The following is a 14,873-nucleotide window of genomic DNA, read 5'->3' on the forward strand; positions in this document are numbered from 1 at the left end:
TGCCTGCTAAGAAGCTGGGGACTGGGACCTGGGAAACAAGGCTCTGCGGGGTCAGAGCTATGGAGACGCTTGCTTAAAACTAACCCCAATCAACGTGGCATTGCCTGCACTTCGGACGTCCGATCTTCTGCTTTCTGGCTGCGTGACAAGAACCAGGGGAGGGGGTGAAAGGAAAGGGAAAGGGTCACAGGGCACAAGTAAAGTGAACTAGCAGAGCTGGGCGGGGGAATGTGGCCCAGCACCTGCCCTCCTTGGAAGACGGCTGGTGATCTCGAGATGGAGCCGCATGACGGCGCAGCTCCTCTTCTCTTTGGAGCACGGCTGGCCGCCCCTTGGCTCAGTGGCGTGGGGATGAGAAAGGGCAGGCTGGGGAGCCAAATCCCCATGCAACCCCCCTCCCAGGCTGTGCAGGGATATGTGTAACTGGGAGCCACCTGCCTCGGTGGCAGCTGAGCCCCCGCGCTGGACTGGGCTCTGGGTAATGGCATGTCCTGTCCGGGAGAGGGCCAGATGAGCGTGAGCAATGGGCAAACCTACAGGGAAGTTTTCTTCGTGCTTCATTGTGGCGGCAGATCCAGCCTGGGCAGCAACACCACGGGGTTTGGAGCGTGTGTGGCAGTTGAACCCAGGACCTTTGGATCTAACAGCGAAAGATCCCGGGCCATCAGTGGGCTCACAGACCTCTACATCAGTGCTTTTTTTTTCCCACGGACCACTTGAAAATTGCTGTGGGTCTTGGCAGGCCGCTTAATGATCTTTCCCAATGTTATTTGCACCATTGGCTAACTGTTTGCATAAAAGGGCTATAAAAAACCCCTTAATAATAATTAACGCTTTTTTGTTCTACAAATAAAAGCAGACAACTCATATTTTAATATCAATAGTCTCCCCTTTCTAATGCAATGGATGTGCCCTCTCTCCCCCGCCGCGGCAGCCTCCGAGCTGGGGTTTGGAAGGAGGGGGGGTCTCTCCCTCTCTCCCCTGCCACGGCAGCCCCCGAGCTGGGGTTTGGAAGGAGGGGGGTCTATCTCCCTCTCTCCCCCACCGCGGCAGCCCCGGTGCTGGGGTTTGGAAGGGGGGGGGGTCTCTCTCTCTCTCTCCCCTGCCGCGGCAGCCCCCGAGCGGGGGTTTGGAAGGAGGGGGGGTCTCCCCCACCATAGAGCTGGGGCTGGGAAGGAGGGCAGCCCTGGAGCTGGGGAAAGTCGCCTCTTTCTCTGGCTACCGCAGCCCTGCACATCCCAAATTCCCCCACCCCTCTTCTCACCCCACTGCTCCCTCCCACCTACCCCCATTCCCTCCGAGGCCACCACCTCACGTCACATGTGCATCTTCTCCAGGGTCCAGGCACCTAATTAGTGGAGCCAAGCCTGCATGGCTTCACTAATTAGGTGGGTAGCCCTTCATTCTCTCGTGTGCGGCCACCCCAGGCGGGCACCTTAGAGGGGACTATCCGCGGACCACCTCTGCTCTATATGTTGTCTAGCCACTCGAGCGGGATAGAGGGATGCCCCTGCATGACAAAGAGAACAGTCTGTACTTAAGCAGGACCAGAGCAGCCTGCCATACAGTTGAAATCCTGGTCCCATTTCCTGTCTGCCTGGCTTCTCTTTAGCACTAGGCAGCATGGTAGGGCTGGGGATGTGGATGGGGAATAAATCCCAGGAGGGAGAAACTATTTTACCAGTTCCTCCAGGAGAGGGAATGGGGGCTGGTGGTTAGAGCCTGGGCATAGCAGTCAGGACTCCTGGGTTCTTTTTCTGGCTCTGGGGATGGAGTGGGGTCTAGTGGTTAGAGCTAGGAGAAGTCACAACTCCTGTTCCTTGTTCTGCCGTTCACTCACTGTATGATCTTGGGCAAGTTCCTTCAAATCTCCCAGCGTATTGCCTACCTCCCACGGTGGGCAGAGAGACTTAATTAATGCCTCTGAACGCTCTGCGACACCCCCAGGGTGATAGGCAGCTGAGAGAGGGCACTCCTGGGATGAAAGGAGCTGCAAAGCGTTACTGGTCGGTGGGAACTGGCGCCCCCAGTCCCCCTAGAGCCCAGCTCAGACCCACTGAATCCAGCTCTGCAGCAGAGACAGACTGCATGGGGCTGGCCGCAGCCTGGACTGGGCCAGCTCCGATTTGTTTTGTAGCAAAGTGATAGATGGCTCTCCCCCACCCCCGTGCACCCCGCTCTCCCCCACACAAAGCACCCAGCCTTCCCCCAGGTTCCTGCACTGACATACAGGCCACTGGCGAGGCCCTTTCAGCTACTTTCCTGGCATGTAAACAAAGAGTCCGTGCCAGGCCCATGCATCCGAATGGCACCCCCGGCTACCTCTGCCACTGTTCCCTTTCCTGGCACGCGCTCCCATGCAACGTTTCTCAAATGCGGCCGCACGCTGCCACCCAACGGGGTTTTCGTGCCATCCCGACAGCCTTCGGGGCGATGATGGGGGGGCGCGAAGCATCGGCCCCTCCCCCCCTCCTTGTTGCTCCTGGATGTGCCCCCGGCACCGCCTCTGGGGAGAGTTGGGGCACAGCACTGCAGGAGCAAGGTGAGTTCTTGACCCAGCTTGTGGGGAGGGGGTTTGGGCGGCAGGCCCCAGCAGCGGGACGTCAGGAGCCGGGCCATGCGGGTACTGACCCCCCGCCCCGGCTCTGGCCACACAGCCCTGGCCTCCAGCTGCGAGGCTTCAGCCTCCGGCCCCTGGTTCCAGCTGCGGGGCAGCAGGCTCTGGCTCCGGTCCCGAGCTCCGGCCGTGCAGTGGCAGGCACTGGCCCCCGGCGGCGACCCACAGCCGCACGGCATCGAGCTCCAACCACGGGGCTTTGGGCACCCACCCCCTGGCTCTGGTCGCAGGGCAGCAGGTGCTGACCCCTGGCTCTGGCCCCCAGTTCTGGCCGTGCGGCCCCTGGCGCTGATCCCCTGCCTCAGCTGCATGGCAGCAGCTCTCCCACAGCTCTGTTCCTAGGCTCCGACCACGCGGATGGGCCTGTCCTTTAACAGCCGAGCTTTACCCATAGGCTCTTGCCAGGGTGCTGTGAAGCTCTTGTTACGTGCAGCCAGTTGGAACCAGCCACAAAATAAAGCAGATCCCTGGCAAGCTCCTTAAGCACTGAGGGTCTGTTTATAATGCAATAAAAAACCCCGAGTCTTGGAGCTCGGATCAGCTGACGTGGACTCACGGGGCTTGGGCTGCAGGGCTAAAAATAGCAGTTAGACATTCGGGCTTCAGCCCAAGCATTTGCACGGCCATTTTACGGCCCTGCAGCCCCAGCCCTGCGAGCCATGTCAGCTGACCCGGGCCAGCCACTAGTCTTTTATTGCAGCACAGACACACCCTGGAATTAGTTAGCAGGGTGTGGTGTGAAGGCCAAAAGTATAACAGGGTTCAAAAAAGAACGAGATAAGTTCCTGGAGGACAGGTCCGTCAATGGTTATTAGCCAAGATGCTCAGGGATGCAACCCCATGCTCTGGGCGACCCTGAACCTCTGACTGCCAGAAGCTGGGAGTGGACAACAGGGGATGGATCACTCAATAATTGCCCTGGTCTGTTCATTCCCGCTGAAGCACCTGGGATTGGCTGCTGTTGGAGACAGGATGCTGGGCTAGATGGACCATTGGTCTGACCCAGTGTGGCCGTTCTTATGTTCACTGAACATCAAAGCTCCATAGTAATCTCACTGCCCCCTGGTCATACCTCATTTGTCTATCTTAGGTCTGACCTTTATCACCATCATCTCTGAGGGCCTCTCCCTCTTTAGTGTATTTATTCTCGCAGCACCCCTGTGAGTCAGGGCAGTGCTGTTATTCTTATTGTACAGATGGCAACCTGAGACAAGGCAGCCTCAGTGGCTTGTCCACTGTCACACCAGGCATCTGTGGTGGAGCAGACCCTTGGGCCCATGTCTCCCAAGCACCCTAATCATTAGATCAGCCTTCCTCTCCACCCTGAGCACAGGAGAATGTTCCATCTTTAAGTGTCTCAACCTTTCTGATGCACCCAGATAGGAGCTGGACTTGCCACATCCACATCATGCTGTCCCACCAGCTGCTTGTTAATCATTCTCCACTGGATTTCACTTTTTTAACGGGGTTACTCTTTTTTTTTCTTTTTGCAGTCAGAGGTAGGGATCGGCCGCTCTGACCTGTCCGTATTGTTTGCACTGAACTCAGGAGAATGCCTGCAGTCATGTGCATTGAGCTAAGTTAGCCTTGCTGAACCTTTGAAACAAGGGGATACTAACCTATGCCCAGATCTGAGACTCTCTCCAGACTAGGACATTGATGTGTCCTTCGCAAACATGTTAGTTAAGCATGTTAATTAACACAAGGGCTGGCATTTCCAAATAAACCAAAAAAATCATCTCATTTGACTTTTTCCCCTGAATTCCTTGTGGTTTTTTTCTTCAATAAAATGACAAATTTCCAGTTTTTCATCACTGGAAGGGACCTCTAGAGGTCATCTGGTCCATCCTCCCATGCTAAGGCCAGATCGAGTCCACCAAGACCACCCCTGATGTGGGTTTGTCTAATCTAATCTTAAAAACCTCCAGTGATGGGGATTCCACAACGTTTCTTTCCCCTCCTTTCATTTTCTTGTTTCCCCACCCGGAAAAGGTAGGGAAATCCCCCAAACTCCAAAACGTTTGGCTGCCCGACCCCGTTTTTTTAAAAAAAAACAAAAAGTTTTGATCAAAATGAAAATTGTCACTGAAAATATTTGGTTTGGGTTAAAAAGCCTTTTTTTTTTTTGGTCAGACCAAAATGGTGTGGCCCCTTGCTCCCCAGGCAGACACAGCAGCGGGGCTCCAAACCCTGTTTGCTGGTCCTGGTGAGCCTGAGGAGAGAGTGCTTGGAAACCATCACCGGTGCAAACCCTCTCTGCTGAGCCGGGGGAGTTCTTGCTAACGTGCAGCTTCTCTCCCCATGGTTTTATCTGTTTCTGTTGTGGTAGCACCTGGGCGCCCCAGTCATGGATTAGAGGGGCCCATCCTGCTGGGTGCTGCCAAACTCAGAACAAAGTGACATAGCCCCTGTCCCAGAGAGTTTCCATGGTTTGTCGTCTCTGCAGAATTAGCTCTTACCTGGGGGGATGCCCTCCCACCCCTACCTAAGACCCTCTTGCCTGAGTTTAGTGGTGCTTTCAAACCGGGCTAGCTGGCCCAGGTGGGGCTGGGTGAGAGCGTGGGCGTGGCTTCCACTCGGATGGGTAACCCACCCACTTTGCAATGAGGGCAAAGGTAAACCACTCCAGTGCTGAGGTCCTCCAGCGCCTTCCCACCATGCCCCCTGCATGCCCAGCAGGACGAACAAGTTGTCCCACAATTCACAGGGGGAAAGAACCATAGAGCAGCTCAGCTCACAGTGGTGTGAAGAGCCAGGGCATCTGCCCGCAGAAGACCCAGCCACGCCCGTGGGAGAGCACAGCACCAGTGAGGGCGCAGTCGGGCGCAAAGTGTCTTGGTGCCTTCGGAAGGGGCGAGACTCCGCGCTCTCATGGAAAGGTGGAACGTCACCTAGGGACTGGCTTCCTGATGATGCTGCGGTTCGTCTCGTGCGCATAAGCCGATTCACCAGAGCAAGAACTGGAGTATGGTTTATCCACTGCTGTTCTCTCCTGGGCTTCCTGGGGACAGGCTAGAATGAGAAGGTGGGATTTGCACACTGGCAGGTTTGAGCCGAGTCCGATCTCTGCTGGCAAGGAATTCTTCCCTTGCTTCCACCTTTGGCAAGGTGACCAGCTGCTGAGCACCCCGTTCCCTGTATCTAGGGCTCTATCTGCATTGGCCCTGCCCCGTGGAGGATGAGCTGCGCCCTGAGGTAGCCAGGTTTTGATCCATTAGGGCCTTTCATAGAATCATAGAATATCAAGGTTGGAAGTGACCTCAGGAGGTCATCTAGTCCAGCCCCCTGCTCAAAGCAGGACCAATCCCCAACTAAATCATCCCAGCCAGGGCTTTGTCAAGCCTGACCTTAAAAACTTCTAAGGAAGAAGATTCCACCATCTCCCTAGGTAACGCATTCCAGTGTTTCACCACCCTCCTAGTGAAAAATTTTTTCCTAATATCCAACCTAAACCTCCCCCACTGCAACTTGAGACCATTACTCCTTGTTCTGTCATCTGCTACCACTGAGAATAGTCTAGATCCATCCTCTTTGGAACCCCCTTTCAGGTAGTTGAAAGCAGCTATCAAATCCCCCCTCATTCTTCTCTTCCGCAGATTAAACAATCCCAGTTCCCTCAGCCTCTCCTCATAAGTCATGTGTTCCAGTCCCCTAATCATTTTTGTTGCCCTCCGCTGGATGTTTTCCAATTTTTCCACATCCTTTGAACCCAGAGCGCTGAATTCAGCATGCCGTGGAGCTGGCACGGGAAACAGTGATGTCGGCCTTTGGTTCTTCTGAGGCCCGGTGCTGAGGTTCTGCAGCCGTGTCACCTGGAGCAGGTGCGTTCAGCCCCAGGCAGGGGGAGTTGTCTTGCCGAACCCTGGAGGTGGTAGAAATGTGGGTCCAAGTTGCTGCGTGTTTGTCCTAGAGAAAAGGCCCTGGTCTTCTGGGCAGGTACATACAGAAGGTGTTCCTCAAGCCTAGGGCAAAGTGGGCACCCAGATGCAGCAAGGAACCCAGCAGGACTCCGGAGCTTTGCATTATTGTGACTCATCTGAGTCTGAGGCCCGCGATCCTGGCTGAGGTTTGAGTATAGATGACTTTCTCTTTCTCCTAGGTGCTCTTGGGAGGCTTGGGGGGGGGCCCTCATGCACTGAAGAGAGGAGGGCTTAAGAAGAATTCTGCATTAATGTCACGGCCTGTGTGCTCTCTCTGTGTCCAGCAGGGAGCTTTCTACCTGCTGCAGTTACTTTCAGAATCCAGCGCCACTGCTAATGGGAGAAGCAAACAGCTAATTCATCAGCTGAACACTGCTAATTAAAAAATGCTGCAGCCCTTGATTCTCCCCGAGATCCCTTGAATTGCCTGGCTTGTGAGTCACACACAGGTTTCCCTTGGGTTTCTTTTAAAGCCCTTGATATGACATTCTGGGGTGCAATCCAGACCAGTGAGGGGCTGTGTCACCCCTGCCCTGCCACCTGGGGTGTCCCAGAATGCTTTGCTGCTATAGCTCCCAACCTGGGCTCCACACAAGCAGCCAAACAGCATGCAGGTCACACCCTGAGTGTCTGTGTCTAGCCACAGCCCTGGTCCAGCAACTGTGACCCCAGCTGCCTGTCAGCAAACACCAGACACACTCTGTCTTCCACCAGCCTTGGTTACTACCAGCAGGGTGGCCCCAACACGCTCCTAGTCCTGGATTTCCCCCCAAAAGTGTGTTCTGCACTGATCAGCCCTCTCCTGGACAGTCCAGATATAGTAGGTCCGTTGCTCTCTACGGAGATCAAGATACAACAGTCTGCCACCCTAAATGGAGCTAACCACACAGTTCACCATATTGGATTAGTTTTGGTGAAAGAATAAAACACGTTGATTCAACTACCGAGAGAGAGGTTTTAAGGGAGCGCCCGTATTAAGACATGAAAGTCAGAAATGGTCACAAGAAAAATAAAGATAAAAGGCTTCCTAGTACTAAGCTTAACAAACCAGACTTGGTTCAAGGTGAAATCCCTACCACGGGTTCCCAGGAACATTGCTGACTACGTTTTAGGCCAGGATCTGCTCCCAAAGTGTATAGGCTGTTCCTTTTGTCCTGAACGAGAGCGAGATGGACAGGGAGAGATCCCTTCGGGGGGGTTGCCCCTCCCTTTTATAGTTCATTCCCCCTTTGAAATGCATTTTCCTGAGGGTTACCCCTAGATAAAGTTCATTCCTGCTGTGAGGATGGAGGCAAAAAGTCTGGTGGTGATAAAGGTTCCCTGCTCTTGTTTGCTAAGATGCAGACCTGTTTGTTTCTGCCCCCGTTCCTTGCCAAAGAATCATAGAATATCAGGGTTGGAAGGGACCTCAGGAGGTCATCTAGTCCAACCCCCTGCTCAAAGCAGGACCAATCCCCAATTTTTGCCCCAGATCCCTAAATGGCCCCCTCAAGGATTGAACTCACAATCCTGGGTTTAGCAGGCCAATGCTCAAACCACTGAGCTATCCCTCCCCCAAAACTTAAGAACTGATGGTTTGATTTCCCCCCCTTTCCTTCTCCCCCAGCAACCACTTTCATACACTCTTTTCCTTTCCGTGTTTTTCCAATTGCTTTATTATACTAGGTATATCTCCTGATTATTATTATCTCACAGAGCTGGAAGGGACATTGAAAGGTCATCAAGTCCAGTCCCCTGCCTTCACAGCAGGACTAAGTACCATCCCTTATTTTTGCCCCAGACCTCTAAATGGCCCCCTCAAGGATTGAGCTCACAACCCTGGGTTTAGCAGGCAAATTCTCAAACCACTGAGCTATCCCTTTGCCACTTGATAGGTGATGGCCACTTGATAGGTGATGGCCCATCCTCTTTGATGACACCTGGCTAGAGGCATCAGCGTGTCATTTGTCTTTGAGAAACAGGTTCACCCCTCTCCCCAGACTTATCTGGTAAACACACTTCAGTCGTGATTTCAGCTTATGTTCATAGCTTTACATACAATGCTGCTAAACACATTACACCATGATATTATTGCCCAGCAAGTTATTAGTTTTCCAATGATACCTCCCGAGGCATATTTTGCACAAAGATTATTTGCGGCTGCATGTAGGGTATGAATACAGAGGTACATTCACTCACGCTGGGCTAAGTGGGTTGTGTCTGGGCGGGGTGTTGATGCCAGGGCCACACTTGTGAGAACATCAGACTCCTATGCCAGATGCGAGGCAGGGCTCTAACCCGCGGTTCTCAGACTATGGCACAGGAAGGTGTCAAAGGAGATGCGAGCTGTGTGCTTCTTTTTGTGTGTGTAGAGCTCAGGCTGTCAGCCCTGGGTGGTTGGCGCTCATGCAGAAGGGCCATGCACACATGGAAGGGCCATGCACACATGCACCCCGCCACCCGGGCTCTCCTTCCTCCCCAAGTACCTCATCAGGAGATAGCCCAGGCTCAGGCTCTCCTCCCTGCATCCCAACCTCTCACCTGGAGGTTGCAGGGCTCTGGCTGTCAGCCCCAGGGGTGGCAACAGCAGTGTAGAAGTAAGGGTGATTAGTAAGCTAAGTCTGCTGTGAAAAGAGTACTGTGTCCAGTTTTGGTCCCCCCACTACAGATAGGATGTGGGCAAATTGGAGAGAGTCCAGCGGAGGGCAACAAAAATGATGAGGGGGCTGGGGCACATGACTTATGAGGAGAGGCTGAGGGAACTGGGCTTATTTAGCCTGCAGAAGAGAAGAGTGAGGGGGGATTTAATAGCAGCCTTCAACTACCTGAAGGGGGGTTCCAAAGAGGATGGAGCTCGGCTGTTCTCAGTGGTGGCAGATGACAGAACAAGGAGTAATGGTCTCAAGTTGCAGTGGGGGAGATCTAGGCTGGACATTAGGAAACACTATTTCACTAGGAGGGTGTTGAAGCACTGGAATGGGTTACCTAGGGGGGTGGTGGAATCTCCTTCCTTAGAGGTTTTTAAGGCCCGGGTTGACAAAGCCCTGGCTGGGATGATTTAGTTGGGGTTGGTCCTGCTTTGAGCAGGGGGTTGGACTAGATACCTCCTGAGGTCTCTTCCATCCCTGATCTTCTAGGATTCTATATTGACAAATATCACTTTTCTCATTGCCACCCTTACTTCTGTGCTGCTGCAGATGGCAGAGCTGCTGGCAGAGCTGAGCGCCCAGCCAGCAGCTGCTGCTTTCCGCTCTGCCTTCAGAGCTGGGTGGTGGTATATGAATTTGGGGGATGGGGGGGCCGTAAACAATGACAGATGCAAAGAAAGAGGGTCCAATCAAATAGGTTTGAGAATCCCTGCTATAACCTGATAAAAATCTACAGCCACCTAGCAGTGCACAGCTGTCATAAATATAAAGGGAAGGGTAAACACCTTTAAAATCCCTCCTGGCCAGAGGAAAAACCCTTTCATCTGTAAAGGGTTAAGAAGCTAGGATAACCTCGCTGGCACCTGACCACAATGACCAATGAGGAGACAAGATACTTTCAAACCTGGAGGCGGGGAGAAACAAAGGTTCTGGGTCTGTCTGTGTGATGCTTTTGCTGGGGACAGAACAGGAATGGAGTCTTAGAACTTAGTAAGTAATCTAGTTAGAGATGTGTTAGATTCTGATTTCTTTAAATGGCTGAGAAAATAAGCTGTGCTGAATGGAATGGATATTCCTGCTTTTGTGACTTTTTGTAACTTAAGGTTTTGCCTAGAGGGATTCTCTATGTTTTGAACCTAATTACCCTGTAAGGTATTTACCATCCTGATTTTACAGAGGTGATTCTTTTACTTTTTCTTCTATTAAAATTCTTCTTTTAAGAATCTGATTGCTTTTTCATTGTTCTTAAGATCCAAGGGTTTGGGTCTGTGTTCACCTATGCAAATTGGTGAGGATTTTTATCAAACCTTCCCCAGGAAGGAGGGTGCAAGGTTTTGGGGAGGATTTTGGGGGGAAAGAGGCTTCCAAACAAACTCTTTCTCAGTAACCGGTGTTAGACGTTTGGTGGTGGCAGCGAAAGTCCAAGGGCAAAAGGTAAAATAGTTTGTACTGGAAAGCGAATGTCCTCTGGTTCTCCCAGTATAGGGCCTATGATGTACCGTTGAGTTCTGGGTCTGTTCAGTAGAGGGCAACGGAACACATATAATCTGACCTCGACGTTGCCGAACAGGTGGTTTGTAGGGAAGTATAGTATCATAGATCATGAAGCTATTGTTTCCTTCTACCGTAAAGTGAACCAGCCCAGAGACCATCCTTAACCGAAGTCTGGGAATGGATTATTTCAGCTACAGATGCCTGTCTAAAGGACAGGGAATGGGATATCCCAGTGGCCACCCTTAAATAAAGGATGGGAATGCTAGTCCTTCCCCATGGAAACATGGTCTGGGCAGATCAGAATAAAAGGATGGGGGGGTCAGGACACCTGGGTTCTGTTCCTACTTGTGCAAGCTTGGATGAGTCACATTGCCTTTCTGTGCCTCAGTTTCCGCACTTGTGAAATGGGCTGGTACCGAACCATGTAAATTGCTTTGAGACCAACACTAAATATGTGCTAAGACGTCTTACTAAAGGCCTTGGTGCACCCCAGCTGGGAGGTGCTGTAGGTGTGATTAGACCCAGGCGGCCGGAGTCACAGACCGTAACAGGCTATAGAGCTTTTTAAACTCCAGATGGCCCATTCAAACCCAGCCCAGGGTGCTCATTTACCGAGAGTTGTTCCCAGCTAGTGGGAGGCAGGAGGGGTTTTGTGGTGACCGCAGTGGTGAATGGAGGGACGGTCTAGTAGGCAGATGCCTGGGTTCAATTCCCTGCTCTGTGCCAGGCGTCCTATGTGATCTCTGCCAAGTTACTTCACCTACCCTGCTGCTCTGTTCCTATAGCTGGGGATGGTCCCTCCCGGGGGGGTGGGGGGGGGGCTGTGGGATACAATCCAGGAGTGCACATGAGTTGCCCAGACGCTGTGTGATGGGGGCCAGCTGGCCCAAAGAGGAGGTTCCTTTCTAGAAGACCTGCAGGGTTAACCTCAGTGTCCTGGCCAAGTTCCCACGAGGCTAAGTATATTCTACTTCCCTAAAAGTCTCCATGTGTTTCAGCTGCATCCAGGGGTGAGGGGTTCTCCACATCCTGTCCTAAACTTCAGTGCAGTGTTGCTGTGAGCTGGTTCCCCCGCTGCTGCGTTCCACCCCAGAGGTGGCCGCATTTTGGAGGCGGGTGAAGAGGTAGCTTGGAAAGGTCTTGGGGATCCTTAGGAAAGGGGTTATCTGTGATGGCCAATGATGTGATTATTCGAAGGGAGGGTTGGTCTGTGGCCCATGATGCGCTGGTCAAGTCTGTGGGGTGAGACGAATGTACGAGCCCTGGCCCGTGTGGCCACCGCACAGCTCTGGTCAGGAAGCTGTTACTCAGCAGCAGCAGCTCCTCTGGGCATTTACTGGGCAGCAGATAGGAATTACAGCCCCAAAACAAATTACATTAAAAGAACGTTAAGGTTGCAAAATCAAGCACTCAAAAGCTAGGATACGCCTGTATTAAGGGTGCCCAGGCCTCCCTGTGTGTATGCATTATGCTATAGCCTTTAATTACATGATCACGGGGTATTTTTTCCACAGGACCCCTGCCTCCTTCAGTGCTCAGAATGGACAGTGCTGACTGAATGAGCCTTCATTCAGTCTTTCTTTATATCCTCCTCATTCAGCGTGTGGCCCCATCCATTATTTTCTGCTCACTGTCCAAACCCTGCTCTGAATAAAGAATTATTAATTCCCCCATGGGCTTCTTTGTGATGCTCGCAGCGTACTGTCTGCGCTCTTTGCAGACACTAATGAATGCATCTGTTGAGGCAAGGGGGTGTTACCCCCGTTTCACACAAAGGGAACCGAGGCGCAGGGATTATTCCCCAAATGGTCAAAAATGTCCACTCATTTTGGGTGCCTGGGAGGAGCAAAGGCAAGGGGGAGAGAGGGTGTGAGGGAGCTGCCTGGAAGGAAGCCTGGAGCTGGCTTGCTAAATAAGCCAACCAGAAACACCTGGTGCGGGGAGGACACCTCAGGCAGCTGGTCATGGGTGGCAGGTATCATAGGCCAGGGCAGGCTAAACCTCCACTGACCTAGGCCGTCGCCCCACCCACGTTGCAACCTGAGGCCCCACCCTCCCTCTCTACCTGAAGCCAGAGGGGCACCAGGGACTCAGCTCCAGCCAGCCACCTTGAGCTTGGGCCCGCCAATGGCCGGGGCACCTTGGGGCAGTGCTGGGGCCAGTGTGGGGCCAACAGCTGGGGCCGGCCCAGCGCTCGGGGGGCGGGGGCTGGCTGGGGCGGGTGGATGGGCCGTGGCTCCTCTGGCTGAGGGTGGGGGCACTCGGGTCTCTGGCGGGGCCTCAGGCAGAAGGCGTCGGGGGGGCAGGATAGCCTCCCTGAAATGGGGGTTCTCCTGCCATCCCCCATGCAGCTGATTCCTTAGAAGATAGCTGAAGCAGTGCTTGGAGGCAGCTGACTCTGGGAAACTATAAGCCAAATCCCAGAACAGGACACCTCCTAGGAGCTGATAAAGGGTGCTGTCAAGGAACCCTTGCGCTCACCCAGGCTCGGAGGTAAGAGCCATGCTCTGGGACAGGCTTTTGGGACTTTGTGGTTTAAGTCTGAATTCATCTTGAAGGAGGCAGGGAAGCTGTGGAAAAAAATGTGATCGTGTAATTAAAGATGGTCATAAGGCATACGCGCAAAGGAGCGGACTTAAGGTTGAACAGGCAACCTTAATTTTGGCACTTCCTAACTTCAGAGGGCTTGACTTTGCAGCCTTAATGTTCCTTTAAACATACTTTTTTACATGTAATGTCCTAATGTTTAAAAAAACATACAAATTTTAAAAACAGAAATTTTATCATGTAGAGCTATAGTGACCCCACGTGGGGCATCAGCAGGGTTGGGACCTTCAGACCTATAGCACAGTCCTCCACCACTTGAACTAAACTGTATAGTCAATTGCTCGACTGCACTTTGGTTCGTTATGACATATGTGCAACAGCCCAAACAGCCAATATCAGTCAGGTTTATTGCTACAGTTCAATGACAATATGGTGTGACAGAGTGCAGGGAGTGAGTAGGTGAGTCTGCACTCTGATCACTTAGAACAGGGGTTCTCAAAATGGGGGTCATGACCCCTCAAGGGGTCATGAGGTTATTACATGGGGGGTTGCGAGCTGTCGGCATCCACCCCCAATCCCCGTTTCTCCTCCAGCATTTATAATAGTGTTAAATTAAAAAAAAAGTGTTTTTAATTTATAAGGTGGGCTGCACACAGAGGCTTGCTGTGTGAAAGGGGTCTCCAGTACAAAAGTTTGAGAACCACTGCCATAGAGGCTGATTAGGGCTCTGGAAGAACCTGATTGGGGGTAATTATCTGATCGGGCTGGGTGGGGTAAACATTCATTTGGCCCCATCATACCAGTCTCCAAGAAGCCATCTCGTGCCGTGTTGTTACATCCACCTTATGCAGAAGGTGGGCGCCCAAAGTTAGACCCCTAAAATCAACTTTTTGTACTTTACCTGTTCACAAGTAAAAGTTACAGTATATATCATCTGAAACTAGATTCAGCCAACCAGCTTTCTCCCTTGTTTTTCTGAGATCTTGGTGTACCCTCTTATCTCTTTGTTCTGAACACATGCATTCCAGGTCCCAAGGGGCGTGAAGGCACCTCCTAGGTCTGTACGGGGGTAGAACAATCATAGTCTGATCCTTTTCCTGTGGGACATTCCAGCACTGACCTGTGAGAATAAACTCCCTTTCTGTTGCTATGGTAAAGCATTCATCTGTCCTGATCCTGACAGCTTTGCTCTAGCCAAAACTTACCTCAGTGAATGCAAAGGATTATGGGATACTTAGCAGAAGTGAGCAGGATTATTTTAAAAGCACTGCTATTCTATTATTATTACGTGTTTACATACATACATGTATGGTGCGGATAATATGTGTTGGTAACATGTCATAAGAACGGCCATCCTGGGTCAGACCAAAGGTCCATCCAGCCCAGTGTCCTGTCTTCTGACAGTGGCCAATGCCAGGTGCCCCAGAGGGAATGAACAGAACAGGTAATCCTCAAGTGATCCATCCCCTGTCGCCCATTCCCAGCTTCTGGCAAACAGAGCCTAGGGAAACCATCCCTGCCCATCCGGGCTAATAGGATAATCCAGCCCTGCAGAGGGCCCCTCAGGTTCAGGGCTGCAGCCCGGAGCTAGAGCCAGGGCATCGTTGCAGGTGGTGAGGGAACAAGGGCTAGCCTCAGGCCAGCAGCACTGGCTAGAGCCCAGGGGCT

The sequence above is a fragment of the Eretmochelys imbricata genome, chromosome 1 (assembly GCF_965152235.1).
Source record: "Eretmochelys imbricata isolate rEreImb1 chromosome 1, rEreImb1.hap1, whole genome shotgun sequence".
In the NCBI taxonomy this organism is placed as follows: Eukaryota; Metazoa; Chordata; order Testudines; family Cheloniidae; genus Eretmochelys; species Eretmochelys imbricata.